Raw genomic sequence first — 15946 nt, forward strand, 5'->3', positions numbered from 1 at the left:
AGCGGAGAGGAGGTACACACACACACACACACGCACACACAGTGAGTCTGAATGCATGTATGCTACCGCATGTTTCTGGGATAAATAGCAGATGTCAAGGTCTCCTAGCAACGTTATCCCTAGATTCAGCTCTATGTAACAATTTACCTTAAAAAAAAAAAACCCTCTCTCCCTCTCTGTCTTTTCATTCTGTCCCATAGGGAATTACAATGAATTAACTCCCACACAGAAAGGAAATAGCAACAGTGTTATTGTCAGGTGAAATCTACAGGTTTAAACCTGGAAAGCTTCCTAATGAATTTAGTGAAATAAAGCTTATTTTCCAAAACTATATATACTCATACATACTGGTATCTTGCATTAAAACATCAACTGAAGGTCATTACTTCATATATCTTGTGCAGCTGTAGCTCAGGTGTTGAAGAGCATTCATCACAGGGGTTTCTGGTGTCATCCCTGGTTCCTCCACATGCCGAAGTCTCCTTTAGCAACACACTGAACCCCAAACGGCTCACAGTGTGTGTAGCTGTATTGAAAAAACGAGAATGGCTTTGGACATCAGCATCTTCCAAATGAATGTCATGTCATAACAACGCAATATTAGCAATCGTTAATATTGCGTTAACCATATGTTGGATCTGAAGAAGACCATCAAGTGTCAGAATGTTCACAATCATGGCTACATAAAATAAAATAAATGTCACATATTTCCACATATTTCAAATTGTAGTATTAAATTCAGCAGTCAAATATATGAAAAACTGTATCTAATCTCTTTTTGGCTGTATTGCAATCACTATAACATACAACATAGCTCAACCCGAACAGAAATTGATTTGAAATGAATGAATGAATGAGTCCTCGAAAAAAAAAACATCAATGTGCATGCCAGCAAGGCTGCTGCACAAAGCAAATGGACTATTTACAAATGTACATTATGTACACACAACACACTACTAAGTACTGCTGCCTCGAGCCAAGGCAACAGACTCTACCATGGGTTTGCCAGCCACACAAGATGTTAAAGCCTAACTCAAGAGGCACAAATGCCAACCCACCAGCTGCAAAGCCAAGTGGAACAAGTAGAAGTCATCTCATATCTGGGGACACTGATGTCCACCCAACGAATTACTAATGCACCTTAAGGCAGGAACCTGCGAAAATTGTGATGGACATAGTCAACTTGAATTCCTTCAGTTTCTTGGTAGAAGCCAGTGTCAGCAGGAAGTTAGTCTTGATTGACAGCAACTTCAGGTCCTACAACTCCAGAGGGTCTAATGTGGGCTTCTTCAGAGCCCTTCCTTAAGAAACAACTCCACCTCCAAGGGTAGGATAGCAGGCTTACGACAGCTTTTTACACTTCTCCTAGCACTCTTAAGGAATGGAGAAACCAGTCTGCAATCCCCTTCAGACAACTGGTCTTTCCATTTTTGAACAGGTCTAACTGCAGTCCCTATTCCTCTGGAAGAGACTCCCCAGAGTCTAAAGGTGCTCTCACACCCAACTTGGTTGATTAGGTAGGAAAGCAGACATCTGAGGCCATAGATAGCACACACAAGATTCATTGAAGCACTGCATGACTTGAGGTCAATTACTGAATTTGATTACTCCACTGGGGTCCAGGGAGCACTGATGACACAGGATAACATTCACCGAAACTGTCCAATCAAAGAGTTACCAGTCAATCCATATGACTTCATGTTTACTCCTCTTGTTTTGTTTGTAATAAGCAAGTGTCCACACAAAGTAAACCATCATTTTTTCCTTGGTCCGGATCAAATGAACCAAACTAAAGGTGTGAAAATATGCTGCAGCTTAACAGGGGCTGAGCTTTTCCTAGGATGTCACTGGTGTCCCCTATACTACATCTCAAAAATCCTCCAGTTTTACAAGTAGATGGACCCTGTGAACAAGCCCCCAGCAGCGTCTCCACCCTCTTTTGTGGTAGTTCTACAAGAGAGGATGGAAAGAACTCAATCCTATCAGGGGCTAAGGTCAGAACCTCAGTCCCTGGGGAAGGAGATATGGTATGGCAACATACACTGTGCCTGTGACAGGTAGCCCTGAGAAGCTGGGATTTTTCATTGAATGCTGTCCAATAAAGGTGGGATATCTAGTAACCTGTCATGGCCACAAGAATAAGCCTCGGCCACTCTCTCTGAAGGAATGATGGAAGGAGGGAGAAGGAAGGGAAGGTGTACAAAAGCGCCCATTGATATTGGTGGACCATCATATCCGTTCCTAGGGAAGTGGAGTCGTTGCGTAGTCAGAAGAACCACAGACAGTGGGTGTCTGTAGTGGAGCTAAATTACTGCAAGGAGTTCAATACATTTCCATGTTTCTGGGATGGGACCTCCATGATCCATTGTTTGTGCAACTGTTTAACTATAGTGTCTACTATAAATGTATATTATGTAACTGGTGGTTAACCATGGTGGGCATGGTTAACCACCAGTGCCCCACGTGCACGTACAAGCTGCTGGTCACGCTTGACTCATTCCCTGGCGAGGTTTGTAGCAAGCTGCATCGTGATTCTAATGCTGCTGTATTGTTTATGTGGTCACTAAACTGAAGTGCTGTTTCAGGCGATGACAAGGCGTGGCACGCTGCATCGGTGACAATTGGCTCTTGTTAAAAGCTTGCTGAGACTGAAACAGCAATTCAGCAATATGACCAGGAAACAACTCATGAAGTATCATAAATGTAATCAGTAAAATGGTAAAATGAACGCTGGCTGACAGACTGAGCTGATAGAATTGTGTGCTCACCGGTTCTCTGTCTTCACATACAAATACCTGCACATATTTAATTTTCAAATCAAGTCTACAGGGAAGGAAGGAATGAGCAGCTGGTTGAATAATTGATGAAAGGTCTGCTGCATTGTCAGCTACATTTAGTATTTCATCTACCTTCCTATCACTGACTTAATGTTTAGTGGTCTTTATGACAATGGTCATGTGATTTCAGGGGCAGGGCCAGAGTCCCCCCATCACAGTAAGAAGGTGAGATACCAAATTACCACAAAGAGAATCAAACAGACCACGGAGACACAAGATGGCTACAAAGAGACACAAACCAACAACAAAGGCACTCAAAAAAAGACCACAAGAAGATGCCAAATGATGATAAAGGAACTTTCATTTTAGGGGGATTTGGTCCTTCGTGGAGGGGATGGGGACCTTTTACACAGGGTGACATTTTGGAAAGTCAGCTTTGAATTTTTATATTACGATCTCTGCACACTTACAAAATGGCAGATATCCTACTTTGGAACAAAGTTTATATTCAGTACTAAGTTTGTTATGACAATGTTAAATGTTATTATTTTTTCCGTTTCCTGATGCGTCCTCCAAAACATAGAGGTTGTTTCAAGCAGTTTTTTTTCATAGAAAAACAAAGGCAATCCTGTAAGAGTGGCAGTTATCTATTGGAGGGATAATGAGACCAGACAATCACGGTTCAAGTGGAGCCTCTTGTGAGATCAGGTGGGTGTTTTGTGTATTGTCAAACAACTCTCTACAGTAATAATTTGCACTATGTGACAGAGGAGAATAATACTTATTTTCTAGCATTTCCTCTTGATTACGTGTAATAGTGTAGCTTTAAAATCACTGTTTCAAAACTCTAGCCATTTTATAGCTGGACGCAATTTTACTATCTGTTGACACTGATAAGTTTTGACCAAATCTCACTCTTTGCTAAGAGTTTTAACTTGACATGTCTGATAGCATAGTGAGCAGCCAGTATACTGTCGGAGTAGATATTTGGAGTGTCCATTTGCCCCACAAGACTGCGCTGAAGAGTCTTTCCCAGGCAACATGATAATAAATCTAAAGTAAACCAGTATGTCAGACCTTTGTGGTGAAGGTATGATGGGAAAGGGATGGAGGGAGAAAATGTTGAAAGTAAAGAGAACCAGGTCGCAATTACTGAACAGTAGAGGTAGCTGATAAAACAGCCAGGCAGATATACTGCTCCCTATTTGCTGATATTAGCTTATTGAAGATATATCAATATTAGTGTGTGTTAGTAACAAGTAACAAGAAATAGCATTACATAAATGCCCTACTACACTCTGTAGCCAGTTTATTGCTTATACCTAGCTAAAAGTAATGCAGTCTAACACAGCAGTCCAGTAATAAGTCCTACCTTCATGAAAATTATAATGTTCAGTTTATACTTAAACTATTTTAGACAGGTGCTAACTGAACTGTGTTGATGGCCATTTTGGAGGATGTCATTTTTAAGATTACTGTTTATGTTGAAAAATAAATATAAGCCATTATATTGTTAGAAGATTTTTTTAAACTCCCCAATATCGATTTCAGTATTTGCCTCAAATGTCCAGTGCTGGCCGGGCTTCCGTGAACAGTGCTGCAATCAGCCAGGATTTAAACTCATGACATGTGTGGTCAGGAGAAGTCAGAAGCAGGCTGAACGTATTGATTCATGGTTTTCCATGGAGGCTCTGAGCTCTGTGGTGGAACAGCTTGGACTCTACTTGGCATTCTGAGGACTGCTGTCAGGACAGCATCAACATTTAATCTCAGATACAGTCTGAGTCATATACAAACCCAGCTGTGAAGGGAGAATTTCACGTAACTCACGTGACATGAATTACTTATTTACCGAGAGGACTATTTGAGGTTTACATACAAATAAAAAGGGAAAAACCTTAGGGGTGCCAGCCAAGAGACTTACAGGTGTTATTGGTATTAGAGTGAATAATTACTGTGAAATAATAATAATAATTTGGTGAATAATATTTTCATCAAATTACAAATGGTCAGAAGATCAGACAGGTTTTGCACAGGCCAACAGTTTAACATAATTATCTAAACCGTTTTATTTATAAGGAATCTATGGCACACCCAAATTGCCAAATAGTCCCATTACCAGATGCAGTCCATTTGTGGATTCAGATCTCCGTGCACAAATGACGCATGTTTTGGATCAGGAACAATGTTTCTCTCCATTTATTCTCTCAAAATACAATTAAAGGCCTCACAACACTCGTTAGAAAATAACCTTGAGAAAATTGTGAAGGAGAGTGGGGGGCGAGCATCAAAGCAAAATGAAACGGTAACAGCTTTACTACTTCTGTATTTCACTGTGGATACTTGATTTTAAAAAAATATATCGATAAAACTAAAAGCCTCACTACTTCATGAGAAAATAAACAAGAGGCGTGCTGCCAGATGTTTGTTCTGGCTATCTGCCTCTGGGATTGGTACAACCCAACAAATATCAGGAGCCCCCCCCCACACACACACACACACTTCACTGTTTTCCAAAAGCTTTTAGAAAGCACTGGAGACTCACATATACACAAATACCCACTCGAGTACACACATACCCACACACAGGGTAGAGGAAGAATAATCACAATGCATCGTGCGAAGTTTCTTGTGTGTGTTTGTGCATTTGCGATGACCTTTTGCAACCAATCCAGAAGGACTGTTTCTGATTTCAAATGGAGGAGGTGCACGATGCGCAAGGTCCTCATATGAAATGACCATCCAGTATCAATATCCCCGTGCGTATATGAGAGAACATGTGAGTGTGTCCGAAATGGGGAGAGTCAGAGATGTGACATGCGTGGTAAATGTGTGTACATGTGAAGGCATGTGCAGGTCTGACCACCGACACCGCGCTCAAGCAACAAGTACAGAATCTCAACATGTTGGATGGTTTTATGGCCCACAACTTTACTGTTTGGACTCACTCAGAAGTATTTTGAGTGGTGAGCATAGTGAAGCATCCAGCCGCTAAAGACTCAACTGACTTAACCCTTTGCTGCCGTACTTATTTGGTCAGAATTATCATGACTAAATGAATGTACATGAATTTACATTTTGTTTGTTTTTCTGCAATAATAGCTCCCTATGTATTAGTGCTCTCCAGCCAGTGTAACCTTTTTCATACCAACTGACAATGAACTGTAATTCAGTTGTTGAGATATCTGTACGGTCACGCACAAAACATCATTGATTATATCTCTTCATTTTAACAGGCATTGAAACTGTATAGGTGTGAACCAGCTACTTCTTACTGTGAATTTTAACAGTGGTTCATAAACTATACAGTATGTCCTCCGGTACGTATCAGCACTCCACAAAAGATGACAATCTATGAATTCTGCACGACAGCACTGCACAGCATTTGTGCTTAACAGTGATGGGGAAATAGATGTCTGACTTTGTTACCTCCTACTGATTTGGTGTTGCATGCTACCGCACATACAAATCATGAACAGAAACAAGCACCCAGCAGTCAATGGCATGATGGATGGAAGAAACAGCTACATAATCAACCCAATCTTTGTACCAAAGAAATTAATACGAGAACCTAAATTATCCGTCAGAACCAGTGAGAGATGAGCAGATGTGATGGAGGCTGAATGGCTGGTGTCAGGGGTAAGAATTGAATTCCAGTCTGCACCGCCGCACTGTCTCAGCCTGAGCAGAAATAATCTGGATTGTGTTGTAAAAGGGGTGGATGCTAAAGATTAGCCTCATGCACCAGATTTAAAATTAATTGCAAGAATGCACCTGAAGGAAAAAATGGCCCTTAGATCTTTTGCGTGAGCTATCATATACTGAAATCAAATTTTAGCATATTAGGGGAGGTGTTCTTTTTTCTCAAATTCAGAGGAAATATATAATGAAAACAAATGAATGATCCTATCTTTTCAAAAGAAATTAAAAATAAAGTGGGTTTTTATGGATTATTTTGCCCTTCGATCAATAAAATAGCTACTGCTTTCCTGGAGTAATCATGCTCAATGCTAATCATTGTAAAATCATTAGGTTTAGGAAAATGTTATCCCCTCCTGAGTAAAATCTTTTGAGTCGAACTTGACAGTTTGAAGGTGACAAAGACCTCTAGCGGCTGTGGTATTTACGACGGTAGCAAAGGAGGAAGTCAGGTGGCGCTGTTACAGGCTGTCCCTGAGTTGGGATTTTCAGAGTCGTCTCAACTCAGACGGGGCTGTATGCCAGAATTTCAAACTTCTTAACAGCTTGTTTAGTGTCCTGGGTGCAGCCACAGGTAATTTATTGCTGCCGTTGGCTGACCTTCTACCTAAATGTACCATTGAATAAAGCTGTTACACTTTTATTTATATTAACATTATATCTGGTCATTTGGTAAAGGATACTTTTTGAAGACACTCTTTGAGAACAGTTTAAATCAATAGTACATTTTTGCTGTACTGTACATTCAGTTATTCTTTTATGATTCAAAGGCTTCTGCAGAAAAAAATGACAGTAAAATAGCCTTTAATCACATCAAGAAACATATTTGAGAAGAGTACATGACTCATCAGCTCACTGTATCCTGGAGAAAATAATTCCTATATTTACAATTTCTAATTGCCGCTTAAACTGCATTAACTATCTTCAACTTTCAACTTTATTTGTCCCCGGAGGGCAACATTTGCGATGCTCTGTAATGTTTGGCTTATCCACTTAACACAAGTTATGGGAGGCTTTTGATCCTCATGTAGAGACTAATGCTAAAATATGCATGTAAATAGCTTCTTATATATTGTAATGAGGCTGTGTGAAATGTCTTAAAGCAGATTGTAATGAATAAAAGATGGCATAAAAACAGCATAAAAACAACATTTCAGCTGGTCACTTTACACATCCTTGAAATGTCTGGTCAGTCCATTTTTGATGGACTGACTGACTGGTAATGCTTCTTCTTCTTTAAGAATAGAGGCAGCTAATGACGGCCATAAACGATCACTAGCACAGCAGTGTTTCTGTCCCTCATCAGCTACTGGAAACGTAGAGCATGACTTTGGCTCATCAAGCCTATTTAAATCAATCATGACTGATGGGGTGTGAAGCACCCCATCAATACAGCAAGGAGCAGCAGTGCGGTGCAGGAAGGAGGGGAGACAGACAATAGACTGTGCTAAGTAATTTTCTCATCTTGCACAATTAGGGTTTTGTTCTTTTAATATTAACATTCGCAGTAAAAAGTCTCAGATTTCTCTTAGAATGTCTTTCCAATTTATGTCTACAGGCATATCTTTAATGCCGGTAATACCTGTAAGACTTGTTTACTTTATGAAATAATGACTGATGCGATGTTAAGTGAGTGACGTCAAGATGAAGGCAGACCAAGCAGACAGATGTTAAGAGGCAGGTGACAAGAGGCTGATGGTGGGCGGGTCAAAAATACACAAATTAATGTTACTATGATAATGTGCAGGGCTGCTATGACAAGAATGGCATTTCTGGCAAAATGTGGATGGACATAAATACAAAAGATTACCCATTTGTGGGGAAAAAAAAAAAAATTACAGGAAACATTGAACCTTCAATATTTGACTGCCTAGCCCAGACAGATAAATACCATTGGGTTCTTTCTGCCTGTTGTTCCAAAGCACCAGCACTCAGGTAGATGATATATTGAGGGACGGTAGCCGAGCCGAAGAGAGAGACCATGCTTGATTACGCTAACGGGTGCTGGGGAAAGCTTATCAATTATACAAGGTAGGTTATTCATTAAAGTATTGCTTTATTGTATTATGCTGGTTAATACGACTATACTATTACATTTTGGGAACATGTTTATAGATTATACAGTGGGACATTCATTAAAATTCTGCAAAAGCAAACGTGAATACATGGTTGTTTTATCCTGCATGACAGTCCTCAGTTTTACAGGGTGTGCATTTAAGACTGCAGTTAGGAATGAATTCATGATATAGGAGGAATCAATAATAGAGACTTTTTATTACATAAAATGATCTTTTCTATATTCAGTTCAGGTGAGCTCATTAAAGTCAGCTCTATGTTGACCACACCGTGGCCTTCACCCTTTAAAAGGTTCCTATTTTACCAAGTGAATCTACTTTGATAAAAAGTTGAGATTATGGCAATAAATATTCCACATTTGTAGTGCATATATTGTCCAGTTATGTTTTTTCATGAAAGCATGAAAGGAATATCTGCAGACACTAGTCAGAGCTGAGAAAAGGCTGCAACACCCCATTATTTGGGTTAACACAATAATTTCATCAAATATTTTTTACTTACAGTCAATTTTGTCCTAAAAAGACAATGTTAAACATGAGAAAAAATAAGAGAGGGTCACTGCTCTGCACTGTCATACAGCGACTGGCCAAGTGCAGGTAATCCTTATTACACATAGTGTTTTTGCCATGGAACAACCAAACATCCGCATTTTAGATGTGTAATGTTGCTTTACGTATATAAAGGTCAGACTTTCAGAAACACTCGTGATGAGGAACAACTTCATTGTCAGACCGACGCAGATGAAAACTACAAGCACATAATGAAGTTGTTTATACTTCATATGTTGCTGGAGTTTTGACATCTTCAGACTATGTTCCTTTGCCTTCTCTATATTTCCCTTGATGAATAATGCCACATTTAGACAAATTTACTGATTCCTGTTCAAATTTAAAAGTTTAAAAGACTGTACTGAATGCTTGAAGTTGCATCACAGTTGACTGTCACAGTGATTGTTTTGTTCGCTGTTTTTTTTTTTTTTTTAATTGGTCTTGATTCAATCTCAAAACAGCTTAGACTTGGATTTGTCCTTGACCTGATTGATGTCTTTACTGTAGCCCTCCTTGACATTGCAACCACACAATCGTTTTTTTCTCTGCGAAGGAAGTACAATTAGCCAACAGAAATGTGCCCGCATTATTGGTGACATGTTAAGTGTCCATAGAGGTTTTTTGCAATGTCACCCTAAAGAGAACAAGGTGTATGAGTAAAAATAAAAAACAAATCACATGCTGTCGGAAATTAACAAACAAAAGAGCCTGAGTTGAACAGAGTGATTCTTTGGAATATGACACGAGCTTACGTAAGCACAGTTGAAAATCCGGTAAACTAACTCCATATTTTTTCTGCCTACTATTAAGACTCAGTGTACCTTTCTAAAAATAGTTATTTTGTGTGGCTGGGGGCAAGATGGACCCATTATTTGTTCTGCAATGTGGAGCAGCAACTGTAGCATCCACAGGCAGAATTCACCGATCTCAACGAGAGAAGATTACAGAGCTGGACTGGCCATAAATCATGAATTTGCCACCTTCTTCCAAGAGAAAGTTTCCAATATTACAAAAAAAAATCAATCAACAGTCTCATGCACTGATGGATCTGTCCTGTCTCTGCCCCTACATCATCATACCACTGTGAGCACAATATACAATTTTTCATCTACTACCACTCATGATCTAGAAGAGGTGCTACAGCAAATTTTTTCAAAAGTGTATTCCACTGCTTGTCGCCTGACGTACCAGATATTAACAGTTCTTTACAGTTCTGTAAAGCCTAATTTTATAATGAGCAGTGTTATGTACTTTATATTCCAAACACAAATCTCTCAATACATGTAAGGAGGAGATAGGAGAAATCATGAAAACCCCTATGACATTCCTGTTTGTGTTCTTATTCTAGCTCTTCACTGTAATATTTTTCTTAGCCAGGATTATATGATATTGCCATTAATGCACCAGCTGAAAAAGGCAAAACCTGAGTATCCCGGAGAATGGCAGGGTGTTGGTGTGCACGTAAACACACTCAACGGAGCTTTGTTAATGGAGCTTGATGATTTTGAGTGGAACATTTTGCTTTCTCTCTTGTCTGTTTTATTAACCCTTGGCGTTTGTCAGCATCCTAAGAAGAAACATTTGTATTTAGAGGGTGTCTGTGTGATGGATACAAAATGGGGGGAAAGACGGAGGAGACGTTTAAATAAAGCACATGCCAGAAAACACCATGCTTGCTTTTAATTTAATGTGAAATGAGTCACACGGTGGACTGTGATCATTAGGACCATCTTGTGTTTTTCCATTTTTTCCCCCATTTCTTTGCATCACCTTTTCCACCTGAAAAAAGAAACTGGATGGAAAAAGATAAAATGAGAAGAAAAGCAAATGTTCTTACCATGCTCATTTTCAGGATCACTTAATGTGTCTCAAACTGATAAAAGTGTTTGTTTCATATCATTTAAGCTCTTACCCCAGTCAAAAAAAAGTGATAATATCAACATTAGGGTTATATAACCTTGGGCACTGATACATGTGTACACCTCATCCCATACATGAGTGCTTTCCATTATATAGTATGAGGTACATGTTTTGTCGCCATGACAACTTTTAGATTTTTCCATCTATACTTGTGATAGGGGCGTGAGGATGCAAACAGCACAACACAAATAAGACCTGGCTTTGTTTTAGACTATTTTACAGAATACCGTGTACGTGAAATCACATTCACTGACACAAAGGCCTCGGGGCCAATGATATGGGGAAATGTGCCTTGAATGAGTAGTGGTCATTTAGGACAATAAAGAGATGTGTTTTAAGCTGCATGCAATAACATTAGTGCTGATAGGGTCAGTTATAAAATAAAACGAATGTTCCGTTTTTATGTAATGTTCAGTAAGGTATTCACACTCATACTTAGCTGTTTCTTTGTATACAAAAGCGTGATACAACAGGTTTGCATGGTGGATATGTTGGAAAAGAGTCTGCTCTTTGGTTTCAAGGAATCAGTGTAGGTACTGTATCTATCACGCTACATGGCCGAATGCATGTGTGACCATAACACCCACACGTGATTTTTTTTAACATCTCTTTTCAAAATCATGGGCATGAATCTGCTGCTATAACAGACACCACACCTCTGGAAAGGCTCTCCATAAGGGTTTGGAATCTAAGAACGGGGATTTCCTTCCACTGAGCCAGAAGAGCCCTGGTGAGGTTGGCGGTAAGGCCTAGCTCACAGTTGTAGGTCCAATTCATCCCAGACGTACTGAATGGAATTGAGGTTTATAGCACCTTGTTTATACATGTGTCTTTCTCTCTCTCTCTCTTTTTTTTTAAATGACTCACATGACATTTATTGTCCAATACTGTTTTCACTGTTTCACAGTTGCTTCAAGTAAAAACTACAAAGGGCAACTCCTTGTCTTTGACCTTCTCTGTAGCCATGTTTTGCTCACTGCATAGCTGTGCATCTAGAACTGGTCAAACCATGACAGAGGTTATCTCGGGCCACTTTTCATATAGAGCAGGTCTAGACCCACATAGACACATAGATATATTTACAGGGACCCAACATTCCCCCGTGAGCAAGCACTTGGCAACAGCGGCAAGGAAAAACTCCCTAAGCTCCCTGTGTACTAAAAGTACACAAAAGTATGTATCCGAAACAATTTTGGCCATATAGTGAATATGGTGATTTCATTCTTGGGTAACCGCAATGTTATCTCTTACCAGCCACAGCTCCAATCGAAAGCTGTATCTTAAAATCTCATTGCTGACAAACCAATAAGTCTCTACACACAACGGAATAGGCCAAAATGAAGGTCACCGTGATGCTAAATTCTGGGGGAACAGAAAGAACACTCAGTGCAACCAGCCTTTCAGTATGCCGGGTAATGAAGGACGTCGGGGGTTGTTTTAACACCATACTCCTTCTCCTACCTCTAATATGAAAACAGCAGTGTTATTTTGTAAAAAACAACATTAAAAAAAAAGCCTGAATGTCATTCAAACAATTAAACTGTTGGAGGTGAAACAGTGCTGAGAGGTTAATTACTGAAATGTGTAGTTACAGAGAAAACAGGATGAAAAAGACTGAGGTCAAACTGACCCCGGAGGGTGTTGAAAAGAGCATAACCTAGAAGCATGAGCAGAGGACCTCATGGGGGAGACAGAGGAGATGGACAGCAAGGTTAATGATTCAAGTTTAATCAAACAGGCATGTTGGTCCGCAAAGTGGAAAAAAAAAAAAAACAAACACTTGCTGTCTCTTGCTGACCGAAGCAAAGACATCTCTAGCTGAATGCAAATGTACTTACAAGCCGCTTGAGTGGTTCCTGTTGTGGCACAGCTGAGGGCTGCGTACTCTGGATAATTAATGAACAGCATGGTCTTATGGCAAAAACAGAAAACAGCTGTATGTGATTTATTAATGGCGAAGGCTTGGCGAAACTGTTTAATCCCAAACAAGATTAATTTTTAATCCCTTTGGATGTGTGCACACTAAGGAAGAAAACTTGAAAAAATCTACCAGAGAAAAATATTGTTTCAAGTATTGTATTAGTTTGAGGGAGGCAGCTCTTGAGCAATGAAATCTGCAAACACTTGAAAGGTTCAGTTACATTAAATACTCATGTGTTCCTGGAAGATGAGGACAGTTAACAGCTTTAAAGTAGACGACTGCTCCAGTGTGTATAACACTGTCAGTAAGTTTGTCTCCTTTTGATATCGTTCATTCCCCTCAGAGTCTAATTTCGCTAAATTCCGAACAGCAATTGTGTAATCGTGGCTTAGGACCCATTTTTAAAAAATATTACTAAGATTTCCAATGGTAAATCTGCCACAGTTGATGGAACAGAAAGCACGACAGGCCTAGTAACAGCAATATTTAGTGAACGACAGTGGACAACTATAACTGGGTCATATGTACAGTTACATCTTGTTTACATAAATACACAAAATCTATCAAATTACAACTAATACCTGGCTATGAAGGCCGCCAAACCTAGTATATCTACAATGTGTAGGGTTAAAGTTCAAAGCTTTTCCTCCTTCATTTCTTCTTCCGTGGTCCCCGCTATAAATTCTTCTTGCCCCCTTCACCTCTCCTTTGTACAATGTTCCCGTAGGAGAGGTGGGTGTTGGTTTGTTATGCAATAATTATTGTAATCCATCGTATTATTTTTCATTGTTCATCGTGTATAATTCTGTTCCACAAAAATATCATGATAAAATATTATTTGTCCTTGTCAGAATAAACGGAGATCCAAACTCCAAAGAGAACCCAACGTCACGGCATCCTCTTTACTAACCAACACAGCACAGAAGGACACACTGTTACTGTGACAGTATGTGACTATTTCTGTACACTGATAGGATGTTGGAGTATGTCTTTTCAAAGTTTAATACCATTTGTGTCATACATTTCTGAGACTGAAACATTGGAATAATCAATAAAGATGAGTTTCTTTATTGATCCACTGCTTTTGAAATTGATTCCTATGGCTAACATTTGCTCTGTTGACATTTAAAGTTCAGTTATTTATATCTTTATCATCGGAAGCATGTCTTATAGAACTACTGAGACACAAAAGAAACAAAGAGGACAAACCTGACCAGTGCTGAACAATCAGTACCAGAAGAAAATATGCTTTATACTTAATTGTGCTTTACTGTAAGAAGAAGCCTGATTTTTTTTATCCAGTGATCAAATAAGCTCGGTTTTTGTGATTGTACATATCTAAATTAATATATTAATGAAGAGGCTAAATGGTGATTAGTAGAGGAATTATCTTCAGTTTTTCACAAAAAAAATGTCCTTTGGTAGTGGAAGATTTTCCATGCTGGTTTCTCTGAGCTCCTGACAGGTGGTCAGTCATGCTGCACTCTTTAGGCATTTGGCAGTCTAGACATGCCAAAATCCTGATCCCCCATGGCATAGAGCTGGAGGACCTGGAGGAACATGCTGTTGTTTGGCCTGAATTCATGAGGGGAGATCATCATAACAATCAGAAATTGTAAAAGGTGTAGGCAAATATAAAGTCCGGGGCCATTTTTAGAAATTCACTTCTCCAGCATCCGGGACGCATGACTGCACAACACAGACTGAGAGCCGAGATAAGAACAGGGAGGCTGATGGATGAGAGAAAAAACACCCTCAGGTGAGACGAAAAAATAAATAAATATATCAGCAGTTGCAAATAAACACAGGATAGACTATATTTACAATTTCAACAACTGTGAATAAAAATGGAATAGGTTATTCTCTGCAGAAAGGCTGCATAAAAACAACACTTCACTAATGGAGGTTCTTGCATCTATTTTGAAACTTGACCTACAGGGAGAGGGCTGAGAATAATAGGTTGTGTTTGATGTTATAACTAAAGGGAGATACTGTGGGAAGTGGATGCAGCTTCTTTGTGTCAATTTAAAGCAATTTCTGAAGCAGCAAAGAGATTGAATCATCAATCAGATTCCTATCCACTTATGAATGAGGAGGAGTACAGTTTGATGCTTTATTTTTTGCTGATTAAAAGACTTTTGAGACTGTTGTTATGCCATGACATAAAAAAGGAGGTGCATTCCAAGTGACAGCAACCCTTTAATCGTGTATGAACAACCAGATAATCTACACCGCTTAATAACAGCAAGAAAAAATAAAAATAAAAAAAAAAACTCCACAGGAATATGTCAAAAATATTCCTTTATTTGCAAAGTGTTTCTACCACACATGACATTTAAGTGCTTTGCGGCTATTGCGTTAGCGTAAATGTAAGCTCTGTGAGAAAGGTAGATTTATATTCCTGTTGTGACACAACATGCAGATTCTGTCCAGGGAGGTTCAATCAGCACGTGTGAGATCTAATCACCTGTCCGGGGTTCAAAGGATGATGGAGTCCTTTTGCGCACAGCCCTGTCTGTCTACTGAGTGATAGATGGCTGGTCTCAAGATAACTTCAGTGTTAACTGAACAGTTCTTTACTTAGGTTACCGGACACAAAATTGGCAACCATGACTCAGACCGGTGATACAAAAGCTCTTTTCCCCCCTTTTAGGGTCCTATCCTTGGGTAATCAATACACAGCTTAAATCAACATGTCTTTTATTTGCTGATAGAGCTGTTTGTAGGTTGTCTAACACAACGTGAGACGTGTTCGCCTGACGCTAAAACAAAAGATCACGGGGCCTTTAATATATTACAAAGAGGAATACCACTATGCAGGATTGGACACATAAACATGCTGACTGCCGTTTGGATTGAGAGGAACAGGATATATTGCTTCCCGAGCTGGTGTGACTGGGCAGACCTCAGAGCCTTCAGGGCCTTCAGGGCCTAGAGTCCTCATTAAACCATTCCTTATCTGTAATGGAGTAGAAGACAGAGCTGATACCATCTACAGCTGAGTG

Source organism: Xiphias gladius, chromosome 14 (assembly GCF_016859285.1).
Source record: "Xiphias gladius isolate SHS-SW01 ecotype Sanya breed wild chromosome 14, ASM1685928v1, whole genome shotgun sequence".
Classification (NCBI taxonomy): Eukaryota; Metazoa; Chordata; class Actinopteri; order Istiophoriformes; family Xiphiidae; genus Xiphias; species Xiphias gladius.